The sequence below is a fragment of the Lampetra fluviatilis genome, chromosome 76 (genome assembly GCF_964198595.1).
Source record: "Lampetra fluviatilis chromosome 76, kcLamFluv1.1, whole genome shotgun sequence".
Classification (NCBI taxonomy): Eukaryota; Metazoa; Chordata; class Hyperoartia; order Petromyzontiformes; family Petromyzontidae; genus Lampetra; species Lampetra fluviatilis.
The window spans coordinates 2,600,421-2,620,082 of NC_136350.1; the positions used below are offsets into that span (position 1 = coordinate 2,600,421).

Genomic DNA, 19,662 nt, shown 5'->3' on the forward strand with positions numbered 1-19,662 from the left:
TCGCCACGTGGTGGGAGACGTCGACACCGACAGCCATCGGTGTCAGACGAAGAAAGCTAACGGGAGCAGTGAGAGGCTAGCTGTGAAAGGGGCAGCAGTGATGCTAGATAGCGGGGCAGCGGTGTGGCTGCAAGGATTGCCTGACGGGGCAGCAGGGAGACTGCATATTGGAGCAGCAGGGAGACTGTATAACGGGAGCAGCCGAGGGCTGTGGAGAGGTCGTCGAGCGGGACGCGGGCCCGAGCGAGATGCCGTGGTATCGAGATTCAACGAACCCAAAAAAGGACAACAGAGATCGACATCTGAGAGAGAGTCCTTTATTACACACCCAAGAAATTGGGACCCATTCCCAGGAAACTAAGATTCTGCTCCAACAAGTGAAAGGAAATTACAAGAAACAGAGGCAGAATCTTAAGGGATGGCGCGGCAAACTGAGTAAACTTGAGAGATATTCCGTGAAATGAGAAAAATGAAAACCTGCAAGGCAAACCCAATAAAGCTGAGAAAGCATCAAGAGCGAAATTTTCATTGATTTTTTAAATGGAGGAACACAACAGCTGGCTAGCATGTTGATCGATCCCAGGACCTTGGCGTTATTAGCACCACGCTCTAACCAGCTGAGCTAACCGGCCACTTACACCAGAGCAATACAAGATATCCATCATGTGAGCACGTGCAAATGCTTTTCAACACTCGCTCAGAAACTGGGAGAAAGAATTCCGAAAAATGTCAATGAAAACCCGATAAACTGAGAAGACAACCAATGAACTGGTGGAGAACCCCAATTAAAAACCATGAAAATTAGAAAAATGCAAGAAACTGAAAGGTAGAACTAAAAAACTGATAAAGAAACATATTTTATTCATAGTTTTAAAATTAAGAAACTGAGAGGATAAACTGGGAAAAGAGTCCATAAAATGACAGGAAACACCAAGTACCAAAATGGTAAATCAAGAAAGTGTGGGATATCTAAGGCAGTGGTGTAAACAAACGAAAACTGCACAGGAACTCTAAAAATCCAAGAGATGGAAAGAAAAAAAGGAAAGAAAATTCGAACAAACTGATTGATGGACCCAATAAATTGAGACACATTCCCAGGAAACAAAGATTCTGCTCCAAAAAGTGAAAGGAAATTCCAAGAATCAGTGGCAGAATCCTAAGTGATGGTGCGTCAAACTGAGAAAACTTGAGAGATATTCCGTGAAATGAGAAAAACAAAAACCTGCCAGGCAAACCCAATAAAGCTGAGAAAGCATCAAGAGCCAAATTTTCATTGATTTTTTTAAATGGAGGAAAACAGCAGCTGGCCAGTATGGGGATCGAACCCAGGACCTTGGCGTTATTAGCACCACGCTCTAACCAGCTGAGCTAACCGGCCACCTCCGCTTGGCTGGTGCAAGATATCCTTCACGTGAGCACGTGCAAAAGCTTTTCAAGAGTCTCGCTCAGAAATTTGGAGAAAGAATGCCAAAAAAATGTCAACGAAAACCCGATAAACTGAGAGGAAATCCAATAAACTAAGAGAAACCCCCAATTAAAATCAATGAATATTATTAGAAAGATGCAAGAAAATGATAGGTAGACCTAAAAACTGATAAAGAAACACATTTTATTTATACTTTTAAAATAAATAAACTGAGAGGATAAACAAAAAACTCGGAAGAGAGCCCAAACATTGAGAGGAAACACCAAGTTGCAACAAACATGGTCAAGCAAGTGTGTGGGAAGTCCAAAGCAGTGGTGTAAACAAACACAAACTGCAAAGAAACTCTTAAAATCCAGATACAAACAAAAAAAACTGAGAGAAAATTCGAACAACCTGATTGATGTAACAAAAGAAGTTGGGACAGATTGCCATGAAACTAAGATGCTGCACCAAAAAGTGAAAGAAAATTCCAAGAAACAGAGGCAGAAATCTAAGGGATGGTGCGTCAAACCGAGAAAACTTGAGAGATGTTCCTTGAAATGAGAAAAACTGATAACCTGCAAGGAAAAAAACCCAAGAAGCTGAGAGAGAAATCATCCAGAGCTCAAAACTAATTGAATTCTTTAAATGGAGGAAAACAGCAGCTGGCCAGTATGGGGATCTAACCCAGGACCTTGGCGTTATTAGCACCACGCTCTAACCAGCTGAGCTAACCGGCCACTTCTATTTGACTGGTGCGAGATATTCTTCATGTAAGCACGTGCAAATGATTTTCAACACTCGCTCAGAAACTGGGAGAAAGAATTCCGAAAAATGTCAATGAAAACACGATAAACTAAGAAGACATCCAATGAACTGAGAGAGAAACCCAATTAAAAACAAAGAAAATTAGAAAGTAGAAAAAAAAGGATAGGTAGACCTAAAACTGATAAAGAAACGTATTTTATTCATAGTTTTAAAATGAAGAAACTGAGAGGATGAACGAGAAACTGGGAAGAGAGCCCAAACATTGAGAGGAAACACCAAGGAACAACAAAATAAGTCAAGCAAGTGTGTGCAAAGACCAAGGCAGTGGTGTAAACAAACCCAAACTGCAAATGAACTTTAAAAATCCAAGAGATGGAAAGAAAAAAAAGGAGAGAAAATTCGAATAAACTGATTTGATGGACCCAAGAAATTGGGACACATTCCCAGGAAACTAAGATTCTGCTCCAAAAAGTAAAAGGAAATTACAAGAAACAGAGGCAGAAATCTAAGGGATGGTGCGGAAAACCGAGTAAACCTGAGAAATATTAAGTGAAATGAGAAAAATGAAAACCTGCCAGGCAAACCCAATAAAGCTGGGAAAGCATCAAGAGCAAAATTTTCATAGATTTTTTAAATGGAGGAAAACAGCAGCTGGCCAGTATGGGGATCGAACCCAGGACCTTGGCGTTATTAGCACCACGCTCTAACCAGCTGAGCTAACCGGCCACCTACACAAGGGACACGCAAGATATCCTTCATGTGAGCACGTGCAAATGCTTTTCAACACTCGCTCAGAAACTGGGAGAAAGAATTCTGGAAAATGTCAATGAATAGCTGATAAACTGAGAAGATAACCAAAGAACTGGTAGAGAAGCCCAATTAACAACCATGAAAATTAGAAAAATTCAAGAAACTGAAAGGTAGACCTAAAAAACTGATTAAGAAACGTATTTTATTCATAGTTTTAAAATGAAGAAACTGAGAGGATAAACCAGAAACTGGGAAGAGAGCCCAAACATTGAGAGGAAACACCAAGTAACAATAAGATAAGTCAAACAAGTGTGTGGGAATTCCAAGGCAAGTGGTGTCAACAAACAGAAACTGCAATGGAACTCTAAAAATCCAAGACATGAAAATAAAAGGAAAGAAAATTCGAACAAACTGATTGATGCACCCAAGAAATTGGGACACATTCCCAGGAAACTAAATCCTGTGCCAAAAAGTGAAAACAAAATCCAAGAATCAGAGGCAAAACCAAAGAAACGGTGCTGCAGACCGAGATAAAAAAGCTGATTGATGTTCCGTGAAATGAGAAAGAACTGATAACCTGCCAAGAAAAAAACCCAACACGCTGTGAGAGAAAGCATCATGGAGCTCAATTCTCATTGAATTATTTAAATGGAGGATAACAGCAGCTGGCCAGTATGGGGATCGAACCCAGGACCTTGGCGTTATTTTGTTCCCTTCCCATCCCCACCTCCACCCCCACACCACCACCACCCCCCGCACACCCCACCCCCCCCACACCCCACCACCCCCCCCACACCCCACCCCCCCCCGCACCCCACCACCCCCCACACCCCACCACCCCCCGCACACCACCCCCACGTTGTTTGTTCCTTTTCCACCCCCCACACCCCACCTCCCCCCCCACTCCCCACCCCCACACTCCACCCCCCCCCACACCCCACCACCCCCCCGCACCCCACCACCCCCCACACCCCACCACCCCCGCACACCCCATCACCACCCCCACACACCACCCCCACGTTGTTTGTTCCCTTCCCATCCACACCACCACCACCCCCCCACACCCCACGCCCTCCGGGAGTCGGGAAGAAGTTTCGACGACGACGACAATGCTGGTGGTGCCGCTTCTAGCACTCGTGCCATTCTTCCAGTTGGTAGAGACGCAAGGTGTGCCTACAACAACCACAACAACAACAACAACCATCCCAACTTCTCCGCCTCCTGCATCTCCCCAGACGCCGCCGTTGCCTGCGGCTTGGTGGCCCTCGCTGCTGCTGGCCACCGTCTCCCTGCTGGTGCCGTGCGCCTGCCTCCTGCTGCTGCTCGCCTGCGCCCTGGCCGGGCGCGCGATCCTCGCGTGCCACCGCGGCACTGCGGAGGCGAGGCGGCGTCAGAGCAGCCAGAGGCAGCAGCAGGGGCAGCGGCAGGGGCAGCAGCAGCAGCAGCAGGGGCAGCGGCAGGGGCAGGGGCAGCAGCGGCAGCAGGGGCAGCAGCAGCAGGGACAGGAGTTGCAGGAACAGCAGCAGGGGGAACTGCATCAACAGCAGCAGGAACAGCAGCAGGGACAGCAGCAGGAACAGCAGCAGCAGCACGAACAGCAGCAACAGGAACAGCAGCAGCAACAGGAACATCAGCAGCAGCAGCAGCAACAGTATCAACATAATCAGCAGCGTCAAGAAATTCACTCTCAGCAGCAGCAACGGGAACAACAAGGAGAGAGACACGAGATACAACTTCACCACGGCCGTCGGACGATCCCTCAGACAAATCTATACGCACGCCATGATGATCACCATCATCATCATCAGCAACAGCCGCGTCGCAAGCATCTTCACCAGCAGCAGCATCGTCATGATGATCGGCTGCAACAGCAGCAGCAGACTCTTAACCAACGTCATAAGCCACAGGAGCTCCACCACAAACAACATCACCACCACCACCACCAAGATCATCGACAGCAACGGGACCCTCAGCTCCAACAGCAACAACTCGAACATTATCAACAGCATAATCATCACGGACATCGTCCCCATCTGCTGCCTCTGCAGCAGCATCATCATCATCAACAACTCCATCACGATCTTCACCATCGAGTCAACGGGCCTGGGGGGAATGGAGTGCAGGGCCCATGGGAGGAGAGGAGACGGCAAGAGGAGAGGCAGCGGCCGAGGTGAGAGAGATAGATCGAGTAGTCGACGAGAACATAGACTACTTGAGAATTGTCCAGCGGTCAACACCAAGGATCTGAGAACGTCGTGCAGAAGTCGTGGTCCCCACACCCCATGGATCAGATAAATAGTGCAGAAATCATGGTCCAACCCCATGGATCTGAGAAACAGTGCAGAAGTCATGATCCCCACCCCATGGATCTGAGAAATAGTGCAGAAATCATGGTCCCCACACCCCATGAATCAGATAAATAGTGCAGAAATCATGGTCCAACCCCATGGATCTGAGAAACAGTGCAGAAGTCATGATCCCCACCCCATGGATCTGAGAAATAGTGCAGAAGTCATGGTCTCAATCTTATGGATCTGAGAAATAGTGCAGAAATCATGGTCCCCACACCCCATGAATCAGATAAATAGTGCAGAAATCATGGTCCAACCCCATGGATCTGAGAAACAGTGCAGAAGTCATAATCCCCACCCCATGGATCTGAGAAATAGTGCAGAAGTCATGGTCTCAATCTTATGGATCTGAGAAATAGTGCAGAAATCATGGTCCCCACACCCCATGAATCAGATAAATAGTGCAGAAATCATGGTCCAACCCCATGGATCTGAGAAACAGTGCAAAAGTCATGATCCCCACCCCATGGATCTGAGAAATAGTGCAGAAGTCATGGTCTCAATCTTATGGATCTGAGAAATAGTGCAGAAATCATGGTCCCCACACCCCATGAATCAGATAAATAGTGCAGAAATCATGGTCCAACCCTATGGATCTGAGAAACAGTGCAGAAGTCATGATCCCCACCCCATGGATCAGAGAAATAGTGCAGAAGTCATGGTCTCAATCCCATGGATCTGAGAAATAGTGCAGAAATCATGGTCCCCACACCCCATGAATCAGATAAATAGTGCAGAAATCATGGTCCAACCCCATGGATCTGAGAAACAGTGCAAAAGTCATGATCCCCACCCCATGGATCTGAGAAATAGTGCAGAAGTCATGGTGTCAATCTCATGGATCTGAGAAATAGTGCAGAAATAATGGTCCCCACACCCCATGAATCAGATAAATAGTGCAGAAGTCATGATCCCCACCCCATGGATCTGAGAAATAGTGCAGAAATCATGGTCTCAATCCCATGGATCTGAGAAATAGTGCAGAAATCATGGTCCAACCCCATGGATCTGAGAAATAGTGCAGAAGTCATTTTATCCACCCCACAGATCTGAGAAATAGTGCAGAAGTCATGGTCCTCACCCCATGGGTCTGAGAATAGTGCAGAGGTCTACATTCAACACCATGGCTGCTGTAATCCAGCACTTTGAAGGCAGCGAGAGGGTTGGTGCATCACACAAATGTTTTGAAACTACCTTCCCTAATGGGCTTCGATGAGCCGTAACTCTGATGTTGCCCCTGGCATGCGTGGGTATTCTCCGGGTACCCTAGTTCCCCACGTCACCCCCAGGGCAGAGGTCGCAAACGGGTTTTGATTCCTTACCCGTACCCGGCCGCACCAGGGTCGCAAACGGGTACCCGTACCCGGCCGTACCCGTACCCTACCCGTACCCGGCCGGATACGGGTATGGTACGGGTATCGGGTACCTGATTGCGACCTCTGGGATGAAGCCATGTTGCAGGCGCGGGTGGATTGATTCTAGGAACTTGAATTGTGAGAAGAGACAAGACGTTGGGAAATGAGTGACAAACGGTGACTCACCCAGTGACTCACGGCCTACCCGTACCCGGCCGCACCAGGGTCGCAAACGGGTACCCATACCCGTAGACCGGCCGGGTACGGGTAGCCGGGTATCGGGTAGGGTACGGGTATCGGGTACCCGGTTGCGACCTTTGCTCCAGGGTGGAGAGATGTTGACTACCTCGCCTGGTATGCAGGAAGTCTGTATATTTGGAGATTGCATGGTCTCCTCGTGGCCGCGTGATTTTTCTCCGGCTCTTCCGATTTTTCCCTCCACGTTTTTAAACATGCCGTGAAAGTATTTGGCTTGCGACAAACGCCCACGTGATATGCCACTTCGTTGAACTATCGTTTGTGATAGGTGGCTTCTGAAAAAAGATCCATATAGCTCGGTGAGCCTTACCTGGTCAAATAAAAAAAGACATTTGAAAATAAATACAGAGGACCGCAGAGCTAAAGCTACGTTTGGCATGGGCTCCTCTGTCTTTGAGAGTGAGGCAGAACACTGCAATGGTGGGAACATGTTATAGAAGTTGACGTTATTATGATTATTATGATCATCCCTGAAGGCAACCCTGTCCGTGGCCCTTGTTCACGACACCCTGGGTTTCGTGCCTGGGAGACGTTTGAGAGCAAACGCTTTTGAATGATCGTTACGATGGGTGAGAGTCGAAGAGGAGGAGAATGTGGATTCGGCAGACTGGGATTCCAGAGATGAGGTTGGCGTTGGTGGTGGGAGCAGGGGAGTAGGGAAGCTGTAGTGGAGTGGTTAGCGCGCTGCGCTACAAATCCGGCCACGTGAGTTCGAGTCCTGCTCACGGCCAACACCAGTGACGATTATCTGAATTGTTCCTGGGCCTCCCCTAGTTCGGCTCAGCCTCAAATTAGTATGTGTGTCTAAACATTGCATGGTGCTGGCCCACCCACTCGTGTGCCGTGTCGGCCGTCGCTAAGAGCACTTTCCCAAAAGTCTATTCAGGATATGCGGGGGATCTTTGTCTTTGATTGGAGTAGGATTGATGGGTTTCCGTGACATGGTGATTATGCACCAGAGGTCGCAAACGGATTTTGATTCCTTACCCGTACCCGTACCCGGCCGCACCAGGTTCGCAAATGGGTACCCGTACCCGGCCGATGACGGGTACCCTACCCGAAATGAGTGACAAACAGTTACTCACCAGTGACTCACGGCGTACCCGTACCCGTACCCGGCCGCACCAGGGTCTCGGGTAGCTGGGTATCGGGTAGGGTACGGGTATCGGGTACCCGGTTGCGACCTCTGTTATGCACTGCATATCTGCCCAGACGAGGGCTCGACAACTTGCAGCTCTGAAGCCGCAATGTGGTGGCTCTTTGGCTTCCCCCTTTGTGGCTCTTTGGCTGCCCCCTTTGCGGGCAGCCGTTTAAAACAAACATACAAATCTTCAACGTAAAGATCCTTGACTAAATATGGCAGGGAATGGGTCACCATGGAATATCTTGGTGACAACAACATGTAGAACAGTCAAATTGCATTGTTAAAGAATAACTAAGGGAGGATAAAAACGAAATAGACGCAGTTTATTCGATGACATATTTTGTTTTAAGTCAGATGTGTGTATCATCTTCTCTATATGTGCTTCTATGCATGTGTACAAGTAGCTGTGTGTATGATGCGGCCTCTAGATCTATTCTGGCACACACACACTCCCAGCACGAGGCTGACTTATTACATCTCGCAGGAGGATCGTTCAGCTCAACAAAATCGTTCCGCGGTTAAATAAGGAAGTGCGAGTTCGCGTTTTGAAGTCAATGTAAACAAGTATAACCCGTAAAAACAAAGTTTTTCACTCTAAGTCCTTTATATGCGTGGCGGCTAGATTCCTCTCGTCCTCTGGCTTGAGATGGCTGCCACCTATGGGTCAGATGATTGCATTGCACCATTAAGCAATTGGTAATTAAATATAATATTTTTTGTCCTAAAAAGTGTAAAATTTTGGAAATGTTTATTCACGAACATTAATTGTCACGCACAACGAGTCTGTGTGGAAAATGTCAGCTCGATTGGATCACGGGAAGTGGGTTAAAAAACAACCGAAAGATTTACACGGTCGTAAGCAAGCAAGCGAACTTAATATAAATGATTTAAAAACAAACCCATGTATGCTTGTTCATAAGTGTGGTTGTTCGTAAGTCGGAGACTACCTTATTATCCTACCAACTGGCTCCGCCCACCATTAATTAATAGCCCCACCCACCAATGCCTACTATCCCCAACTAACCACTACCTGCTGTCCACACCCACCACCTGTCCCCACCCACCACGACCTACTGCCCCTACCCACCACCACCTGATGTCCCAAAACACCACCAAACTACAGTCTATTTAAAGGGAGAGTCCTTTCTTGTAACATCTGGCAGTCCAGAGTTTTGCTGCTAAAATGAAGCACTTCCAGCAACTTGTGTGGCTGATGGGTGGTGGAAGAAATTATTTTATAGCTTGATGTGATGAGACATTTTGCTAATGTATTTTGTTCACGAAGGATGTTTGTTCCGCACTCAATTATAAAATGAAATATATGTTTAAGTTAAGGTGAGGCGCTTGGTATTATTGGCTGAACAAAGTTCAGTGTAAATATGAGACGACATTCTGTAGTTTTTTTTTGGTTCACGTTCCTAGCAGAAATCAAACAAGGCCACGTACTGACATGTCACATGGACTATTGTCCACACTTCTGAAGTGATGAGCCACGATTTTGCACATGTCTGCCCGGCTAGTAACAGGATATGTTGATAGTAATAGGGTTTTACCATTTCAACTGGTACAAAAACTGACACCTTTATACAAGGCATCATGTTTGCAATAACCACAACACAAGCAGTCAAAATGCAAACAAAAAGAAAGGCTCTAAGAAAAGCTGTCTCGGGTGTGGACCAATCAACTTCAAGGACAGTGAATATCATTATCATCATCAGAGTTGTTTCTTTTTGTTTGCATTTTGACTTCTTGTGTTGTGGTTATTGCAAACATGATACCTTGTATAAAGGTGTCAGTTTTGTACCAGTTGAAAGGGTAAAACCCTATTACTAAGAAAAGGTAAACAAATAAAAAACAGAGAAATGTAATACAATACACTATTAGACATTATTGTAAAAATATATAAAAAGGCCATCCTATGTGTTAGTGAACTTTTTTAATATTTTAGGCAGAAAATGGCAGGAAATTCATTTAAAATTTAGATATATTTTTTCTGGGGGGAGGGACCCCCAGACCCCCTGGAAGATTTGGTCCCCCCCAATGTTGACCCCATGGCATAGTGAGGAGATGTTGAGTTTACTATTGTAGTGTCAACGGAGCAGGAGACATGATTCTTGAGCAGGCACCTTCTTTATTTGACACCTTCAGGTTCACAGTTTCGCCCTCACTTCTCCCAAGCTGTATAGCCTAGCCTGGACACAACCCTGACTGTGTTACACTGACGGCGTCGACCGAGACAGCCAACAACTATCCGGCAGCGCACTTATCTAGTGAAGACGGCAGCGACGAAGACGACAGCGACGACGAGACGAGTGCACTTCCCAGAACCGACAGCCACGAGCTCCGGCTCTCCGCTGCTTTTATCCTACTCGGCCCGACCTGGCTCCGCCCTGGCCGCGCCTGCCTCCTCGAACCTTATCCCCTCCCTTTGATGCTGCTAATCCTGCATAATGCACGGGCATAATATGACTTTGAAACCCCCCGCCCACCTCCTACGCATTTCACAAGTAGTACTAATCACATATCTGCATTTCCCATAAATATGCTAAATTCCTCTTGATATGCAAATTATCTTGTCAAGGCGCTCTTCCACCTCCAACCCAGCTTAAATATACGCTCCAAGCTTGGTGGTGTTTCATTCAGACGCTGTCTCCCCGACAGACCTGTTCTTCACCTGAGGATGGCTGCTTGCGTTGTGGCCGAAACGTCGTGATAATTATTTTATTATGTTTTATTTTTATTATTTTATTATTTCCCTTCTACGTGACGTTACCGAAAGAACCAAGAAGAGGGTTCCAGAGGCTTCCAGCAAGTGTCTCTGTGACCCTTGCCCTAGTCCCTCCACCCTGCTGACACAGCCGCGTCAGTGCCCACCGGCGTGTGTGCTGCTCGTCTACCGCAGTTGCCGTTGCTGGACAACAGGCGGCGCTATTACACTACACTATCAGAAGGCGTTTATCAGTTTCTCAACGGTAATTAATGCTGTGGCGGTTATGTAACATCATTTAAGCAGTTTAACACGTAGACCTTCGCGACCAATATTATTCATAATCAACGTTTTTGGGTTTAGATCGCGTTATTTATAAATGTGTCGTAACCCTCCACCACCCGACACGGCCAATCAGTAAAAAAGTGTCACGTTGACAAAAGACAAATAGTTAACTGCTTTAGCCCAACGGTGTGTTGAAGCGTGAAACCACAATATTTACAATTTGAGTAGTACGACGTTTCGCTGGTAATTGCATCCAGCATCATCGGTGCACGCTTCAACACACCGGTGGGCTAAAGCAGTGAACTATTTGTCTTTTGTCAACGTGACACTTTTTAATCATTTAAGCAGCTCATTTCATTCATTGTTTTCCTGCGTAACTGAGAGTACTTGATACAGTAAATCTGGCTGTGACGGTCCCACCTGATGACGGAGACTTGTGTTGCCTCCGAAACGTCGTGATTTATGATTTTATTTATATTATTATTTCTATTATTTTATTATTATTATTATTATTATTTATTTTTACCTACGTGACTTTACCGAAAAAACCTAAGGGTATGAATCCTTGCAGTCACGAAAGCTTCAAATATAGAAATAACTGAGAGCATATGGCATTGTAAGAAATTGTAGATTGTAAAGTTTAGAACACTTATGGCAGGCTTGTGTTAAGTACACTGCAGTTGTGTGGAAATACAATTAGATGTAAAATACAATTTCACAGTTATGGGCAAATTTATATCGCGATAATCACGTTGTAAAATGTAATGTGCGATCTGTTCTATAACTCTGCTATTGGATGCAATGCCATGGATGTATTAGGGAACACATTTTTTTTATAACACCGATGCAATTTGGATAGACTGCAATTGAGTGAACGGAACTACGTCACGCAAGTAGGAATAAGCGGTTCTCCAGGTGGCTCGGGGTAGCATTGCCCAATGCGGGATGCTGCTGGATGCTTCTAGATACTACCCACCACACGCACCGCAGTCTTTGTTCGGCCTGCATCACGCATCTCATCACGGACTGTGCTTTACCCTAGATTATAAAAAAAATATTATAACGCAATTTTCCACAACACGGTGTTCTTCACGATCGCAACTACTCCTGCCGCCTTCTAGGAGAGAGAGATAAAGAATGCTGGCTTTGACAATGTTCCTCTTTGCCCCCCCCCCCTTTCCAGGTTTCTCTCCACAAGCAGCAGCTCCGGGCTTCCTGCTAATGCGGTGCCCCCCAATTCTCCAGCCAGCGAGCTCAGTGGGGTAAGAATGCATGCGTGGGGGGCTGTGTGTCTGTTGTGCGTCACCATTTTCATGGTGGGAGATGTCAAATTTCACACGGGTTTCTGCTTATGACGGGTCTTTTTTTTTACGTGAACTTATGTAAGCAATTCCAGCGGAATAATAAATGAAAGCACTAAAAGGAGAGGTCCTTCCCAGGAGAAAACGCCCCCCAAGCCTACGCGCTTCTACAAACTGGACATCAAATTAACATTGCACGTGAAATGCAATCTATCTCTCTCAGGAACACTTCAAGGCCTTAACGTCAACGTACCGTAGACACTCGATTATCGGCATGCGGTTTATCTGATTTCCAGATTAACTGCGCACCTGAGAATGTGACGAAAGTAATTAACCCTTAAGCCCGAATTTAGAATCCAAAAACAGTGATACATTTCGACTTAAAGCTTTAGTGACTGCAGGGATTCATCTTCTTGGTTCTTTCGGTAAAGTCACGTAGAATGGAAATAATAAAATAATAAAAATGAAACATAATAATATAATTCTCACGACGTTTCGGCCACAACGCAAGCAGCCGTCCTCAGGTGGAGAACAGGTCTGTCGAGTAGACAGATTCTGAATGACACACAATTGCACACACAACTGTCTTCTCGACAGACCTGTTCTCCACCTGAGGACGGCTGCTTGCGTTGTGGCCGAAACGTCGTGAGAATTATTTTATTATGTTTTATTTTTATTATTTTATTATTTCCATTCTACGTGACTTTACCGAAAGAACCAGTGATACAATTTGTATTACAAGTCACGTGCTTAAACCGAACACATATGTTGCTCCAGTTAATACGAGATCCATGTGATCGCCCCTATGGTGAAGTAGTTGCATATCTTTACAGCAGTGGGGCGGAGTTTGATTGATTTTGATTTGCGTAGCTCTGCTATCCACTTCATGGGCTGAGTCTTCAGCTGGGTGGGAGCAGGAAAGTGTTATTATTTATATATTTGAAGCTTTCGTGACTGCAAGGATTCATACTCTTAGGTTGTTTCGGTAAAGTCACGTAGGTAAAAAATAAATAATAAAAAGGCACATTAAAAATTATATAAATAATAATGATACAGTAAATCTAGCTGTGACGGTCCCACCTGATGACGGAGACTGGTGTTGCCTCCGAAACGTCGTGATTTGTAATTTTATTTCTATTATTTTTCATATTATTTTCAATATGCATGCTATTTATTTATTTTCCCCCGACGTGACTTTACCGAAAAAACCTAAGAGTAAGTGTCATCATCACTGAGCACGTGCATCGATTGGTAAATCGTTCGTTTTTTGCAAAAACATCCGCGGAAAATGCGTAGTTTAGGATTGTCCGCGAATTGGAATTATCCGCAACCGTCCTCGCTGTCATTAGCGTGGATAATCGACAAACTGCTGTATTGGCACAGCATGAATTACACATCAAAAACACTGACCAGGTGCACAATATCCCATTCGTCGGTTCAGATTCATCACCGTTATGCGTCACACCCTAAGCATGGCATGTTCACCACCAGGAAAAACATCACAGACCTCTGCTTGTTCCACGGAGCTTTTAGTTCATTGTCTCCGATTAGCATGGTTGGCTACGTATGGTGCAAAAGAAGTTCAACATACATTACAGTAGAATTGTCGATTATCCGCGCTAATGATGGGGAGGACGGCTGTGGATAATTCAAAATCGCGGAAAATCCAAAAACGACAATTTTCTGTGGCTCTCTCTATGCCAAAGACCACTAATGTAGGTATAAATCATGTTTAAGTTAAGAAAATTGAGTTTTGGTAATGAACAAAAAATTGTAGTAAGTATGAACATTTGATATTGCGCATTCTTATAAGTCCAGTCCATCATGAATGTGCATTCATCACACGTTGAAGTAGGATCTGTGAAACAACAACAACAACACTGTTTTGTGTCTGTTGCGGAACTGGCTCAGACTCGGGGATGGATCTCGATCATGAGTTTGTAGCTTGTTCCAGGTCTTTAGACCGGAGACCCCGAAACTATGTTGGCCGTATCGCACTAGTTTAACACGCGGGTCGTAGTCCGAGTCAATTTGGGTCTGTTGAAGCTGGTACACACTGATTTGCGAGATAGGATGGAGCAGATCAATAGAGAATGTATTGATCTTGTTTAATAACAAAAGTCCACACGAAAACACACACTAACTTAATGTTAAAACAACACGACGCTTCCGTTTCTCTCCCGCCATGCAGTTTCATGAGTTAAAGCTCAAAAACTAAATTATCCGTTAAATCACTGAAAATGAAGCACAACTGACGATTTTGATTGTTACTCTCTCGATTTAGAATGAATGCTCACGATCGACGATCGATCTATGATGCGCATGCTCAGTGATGATAACACTTTCCTGCTCCCGCCCAGCAGAAGACTCGGCCCACGACAATCAACATCATTCAAAGTCCGGCACTGTTGTAAAGATACGCAACGACTCTACTGTACAGTAGAGGTGATCATGTGGATTTCTGATTAACCTGAGCAACATATTTGTTCGGTTTAAGCACGTAACTTGTAGTAAAAATTTCTAAGAATAAAAATGTATAACTGTTTATAGATTATTAATTTGGGCTTAAAGGAAATTCCATGAGCTATTGATTCACAATAAAGGTTTTTTGGGTTCAGATCGCGTTATTTATAAATGTGTCGTAACCCTCCACCACCCGACACGGCCAATCAGTAAAACATGTGTCACGTTGACAAAGGACAAATAGTTCACTACTTTAGCCCACCAGCGTGTTGAAGAGTGAATCAACATCATTTAAAATTTGAGTACGACGTTTCGCTGGTAATTAAATCCAGCTTCAAATTGCCCAATGAATGATGTTGGTTCACTCTTTAACATACTGGTGGGCTAAAGTAGTGAACTATTTGTCCTTTGTAAACGTGACACATGTTTTACTGTTTGGCCGTGTCGGGTGGTGGAGGGTTACGACACATTTATAAATAACGCGATCTAACCCAAAAAAAACCTTGATTGTGAACAATATTGGTCGCGAAAGCCTACACGTTAAACTTATTGATTCATGTCCAAATCTCAGGTGCGTGGTTAATCCCCAAATTGGATCAACCACACGCAGATCATCAAGAGTCCACAGTATTTGGCTGCGATACATTTCCACGTTGAGCTATCATTTGTGGCCAGGTCGCTTCTGATAAATAACTACATACAGTAGCTCAGTGGACCTTACCTGGTATATAGTATAGGACGAAAAAAGTGAACACCTCTTCTTGGTTCTTTCGGTAAAGTCACGTAGAAGGGAAGTAATAAAATAATAAAAATAAAACATAATAAAACAATTCTCACGACGTTTCGGCCACAACGCAAGCAGCCATCCTCAGGCGAAGAATGAAACACCCCAAGCTTGGAGCGTATATTTAAGCTGGGTTAGAGGGGGGGGAGGTGGGAAGAAGAGCGCCTAAACAAAATAATTTGCATATCAAGAGGAATTCAGCATATGGAAAATGCGTAGGAGGTGGGCGGGGGGGGTTCCAAATCAATACTATGCCCGTGCATTATGCAGGATTAGCAGCATCAAAGGGGGGGGGGGGAAGGGGGGGAGCATTAACAAAGGAAAGGAATGTTAATAGTATGTAGCTGTAGTTACTAAACAACCACGTAAAAAACTACAGTATAAACTGCATGACAAACTAAAGTATGCAGTTTATACTGTAGTTTTTTACGTGGTTGTTTAGTAACTACAGCTACATACTATTAACATTCCTTTCCTTTGTTAATGCTCCCCCCCCTTCCCCCCCCCCCTTTGATGCTGCTAATCCTGCATAATGCACGGGCATAGTATTGATTTGGAACCCCCCCCGCCCACCTCCTACGCATTTTCCATATGCTGAATTCCTCTTGATATGCAAATTATTTTGTTTAGGCGCTCTTCTTCCCACCTCCCCCCCCTCTAACCCAGCTTAAATATACGCTCCAAGCTTGGGGTGTTTCATTCTTCGCCTGAGGATGGCTGCTTGCGTTGTGGCCGAAACGTCGTGAGAATTGTTTTATTATGTTTTATTTTTATTATTTTATTACTTCCCTTCTACGTGACTTTACCGAAAGAACCAAGAAGATGAATCCCTGCAGTCACGAAAGCTTTAAATCGAAAAGTGAACACCTGTTGCAATTTTTTAAACATCTGCGCTGGGGCACACGAATGCTGCCCGAACATGGTGCCGGTCACGCCATGGCCAACGTGTGCTGTGCAGACAATTTTAAGTGCTCACTTAACAGAACTTTCCTTGGTAATAGGCATATCTATACCTAAGTAATCTTAAAAAATGAAGCAATGATTACGAAGCTCACATTAAATAAAAACACTCCGTGGTGTAATAATATGTGCTTTTAATCTGCGGAAAATAATAATAGAGGTTTTTTGGATTAGATCGTGTAAATATAAATGTGTCTTCTTGGTTCTTTCGGTAAAGTCACGTAGAATGGAAATAATAAAATAATTAAAATAAAACATAATAAAATATTATGAAACAATGATTACGAAGCTCGATTTAAAGCTTTCGTGACTGCAGGGATTCGTCTTCTTAGTTCTTTCGGAAAAGTCACGTAGACTGGAAATAATAAAATAAAATAAATAAAACATAATATTTTATTAAAGTCACGTAGAATGGAAAGCATAAAATAATAAAAATAAAACATAATATTTTATTATGTTTTATTTTAATTATTAAAATAATAAAAATAAAACATAATATTTTATTATATTTTTTTTATTATTTTATTATTTCCATTCTATGTGACTTTTCCGAAAGAACCAAGAAGATGAATCCCTGCAGTCACAAAAGCTTTAAATCGAAATATAAATGTGTCGTTAAAGCCGCCACCACACGACACAGCCAATTAGCAAGGTTTGTCACGTAAACAAAACGTGCCAATTCGTTATCAGTACAGCACACCGGTGTGTTGGAGAGTAAACCCCAGAGGTCGCAACCGGGTACCCGATACCCTTATCCTACCCGATACCCGGCTACCCGTACCCGGCCGGGTACGGGTACCCGTTTGCGACCCTGGTGCGGCCGGGTACGGGTAGGCCGTGAGTCACTGGGTGAGTCACTGTTTGTCACTCATTTCCCAACGTCTTGTCTCTTCTCACAATTCAAGTTCCTAGAATCAACCCACCCGCGCCTACAACGTGGCTTCATCCCAGAGGTTGCAATCGGGTACCCGATACCCGTACCCTACCCGTACCCGGCTGGGTACGGGTAAGGTAAGGGTACGGCCGGGTACGGGTACGGGTACCCGTTTGCGACCCTGGTGCGGCCGGGTACGGGTAGGGAATCAAAACGCGTTTGCGACCTCTGGTAAACCCACAATATTTACAATTCGAGTATGACGTTTCTATTATTGATCATTTTGATCGCAAAAGCCTACTTGCTAAACTGACTAATCTCTATGGGGAGGAGAATTTCGTCCGTGAGGCCACACAATCATAATGAGTTAGACAGCGAGCTTAGTGTCTCTAGCCCGGTTACTATCATTGGATTCATCTTCTTGGTTCTTTCGGTAAAGTCACGTGGAATGGAAATAATAAAATAATAAAAATAAAACATAATAAAGTAATTCTCACGACGTTTCGGCCACAACGCAAGCAGCCGTCCTCAGGTGAAGAACAGGTCTGTCGATAAGACAGAGTCTGAATGACACGTCCTGGGCTTGGAGCGTCTATTTCAGCTGGGAGGGAGGAGGAAGAGCGCCTTGACAAAATAATTTACATATCAAGAGGATTTTTTGCATATTTATGGGAAATGCAGATATGCGACTAGTACTACTTGTGAAATGCGTAGGAGGTTTGGCGGGGGGTTTAAAGCCATGTTTTGCCCGTGCATTATCATTGGATTCCTCCAGTATATATACATATTCTGATTCTGATGACTGATTCTGATGACTGATTCAATCTGTCTTACCCTACCCACCGCCCCCTCCCCCTTTTAATCTCTATCTTCGTGCCCAAGCCCCGACCGGCTATTTTACGGACCTACAAGTCGAAAAGCCATCTTGGAATGGTGCCCGAGGCTCCGGGAGGTCCCATTGCCGCGGGGTCGTCCCAAGGTTCTGCTTACAGCGGCTCCATGGGAGGAGGTCACGACGTGGAGTGCGGGGCCAGTGCAGGTGCAGCCAACCCCAACAAACACAGACCACCTCCACTCATTACACACCGAAGACAAAAATCCCCCGGTCGAGCCTGTAACTGTTGAGGCAAGCGCTGTTAGCTAGTAGCACCTATGAAGGTCGATACACGGAGCACGTGGGGAGATGGGTGGCCGGCCAGCACCATGCCCCATCTATAATCACTTAGTGATTAGTACTAGTCTTATCCTATCCATAATCACCTAGTGACTATTACCACTAGTCCTACCCCATCCATCATCAACAGACTCATGCATACAGTCTGTAGACCAATCATTGTTCAGCGCACGGACACACATGAAAGACAAATATCCCCATATAGCCTTAACAGACTGTTGGGGCAAGTGCTGTTAGCGAGTAGCAACTATGAAGGCCAGCACTGTGGCAGACGAGGGGGTGAGTGGCCAGCACCAAACCCGGCTGCCTTTGTCTCCCCAAGTGGCGATGTTTACACACCACACCAGGTACTCATTTGAGGCACCGTCAACCTTGAGGAGGCCCAGGACCAGTTCAGATAATCGCCACTGGTGGTGACCATGAGCAGGAATCGAACTCTGGTCGCCGGGTTTGTAGCACAGTGCAATAACCGTCACACTACTGCTCCTCAAACACACACACGCATAACACTGGTAGGAACCTCCCGGTTACACCAGCCCACAGGGGATTATTGTGTCCGTCGTGCAGGGAGGGGCTGGGTGGGGAGGGAGGGGCTGGGTGGGGAGGGGTGGGTGGGGAGGGGCTGGGTGGGGAGGGTGGGGCTGGGTGGGGAGGGTGGGGAGGGAGGGGCTGGGAGGGGAGGGTGGGGCTGGGTGGGGGGGTGGGAGGGGTGGGGCTTGGTGGGGAGGGGCTGGTCACCCCGTGGTGCCCTTATAAAACTCAACGTTTAACCTACTCACGCCGGCTTGTGCCCGCCAAACAGTCGGCCATATTTGCGGAATACACTACGCCGCCTTTGACCCTGGCCATTGACCGAGCAACCCAACGTTCCTACCAGCTCCCTCCGCAGGAATGTGTTCAATGTATCTAAACCCACACTTCCTCAATGCCCACACACACCTCTGAACCCACAATACCTTCTCACAACTGCATACAAAGACCCCCCCCCCCCACCTGCCTGTAGAGCCTTCGATTTGGTTATGCTCATGATGAAACTACTGTATGCGTGTGATGATCGATTGTCTTCATTATGTACAGTTACAG

At 45.5% G+C, this 19,662-nt stretch overlaps 1 long non-coding RNA gene and 3 other non-coding genes across 4 annotated transcripts; 1 reads left to right on the forward strand and 3 right to left on the reverse strand.

Annotated features, from left to right (window-relative positions):
• Positions 1 to 1,304: 1,304 nt before the first annotated feature.
• On the reverse strand, positions 1,305 to 1,378 carry TRNAI-AAU (transfer RNA isoleucine (anticodon AAU)). Its single transcript has one exon. It is a non-coding gene; the product is annotated as a tRNA-Ile (tRNA).
• Positions 1,379 to 2,071: 693 nt separating this feature from the next.
• Positions 2,072 to 2,145, reverse strand: TRNAI-AAU (transfer RNA isoleucine (anticodon AAU)). The gene has a single exon. It is a non-coding gene; the product is annotated as a tRNA-Ile (tRNA).
• Positions 2,146 to 2,825: 680 nt separating this feature from the next.
• TRNAI-AAU (transfer RNA isoleucine (anticodon AAU)) lies at positions 2,826 to 2,899 on the reverse strand. The gene has a single exon. It is a non-coding gene; the product is annotated as a tRNA-Ile (tRNA).
• Positions 2,900 to 5,021: 2,122 nt separating this feature from the next.
• LOC144953392 (uncharacterized) lies at positions 5,022 to 18,384 on the forward strand. Its single transcript, XR_013640805.1, has 3 exons — positions 5,022 to 5,093; positions 12,207 to 12,285; positions 18,288 to 18,384. It is a non-coding gene; the product is annotated as an uncharacterized LOC144953392 (long non-coding RNA).
• The last annotated feature ends 1,278 nt before the right edge of the window (positions 18,385 to 19,662 follow it).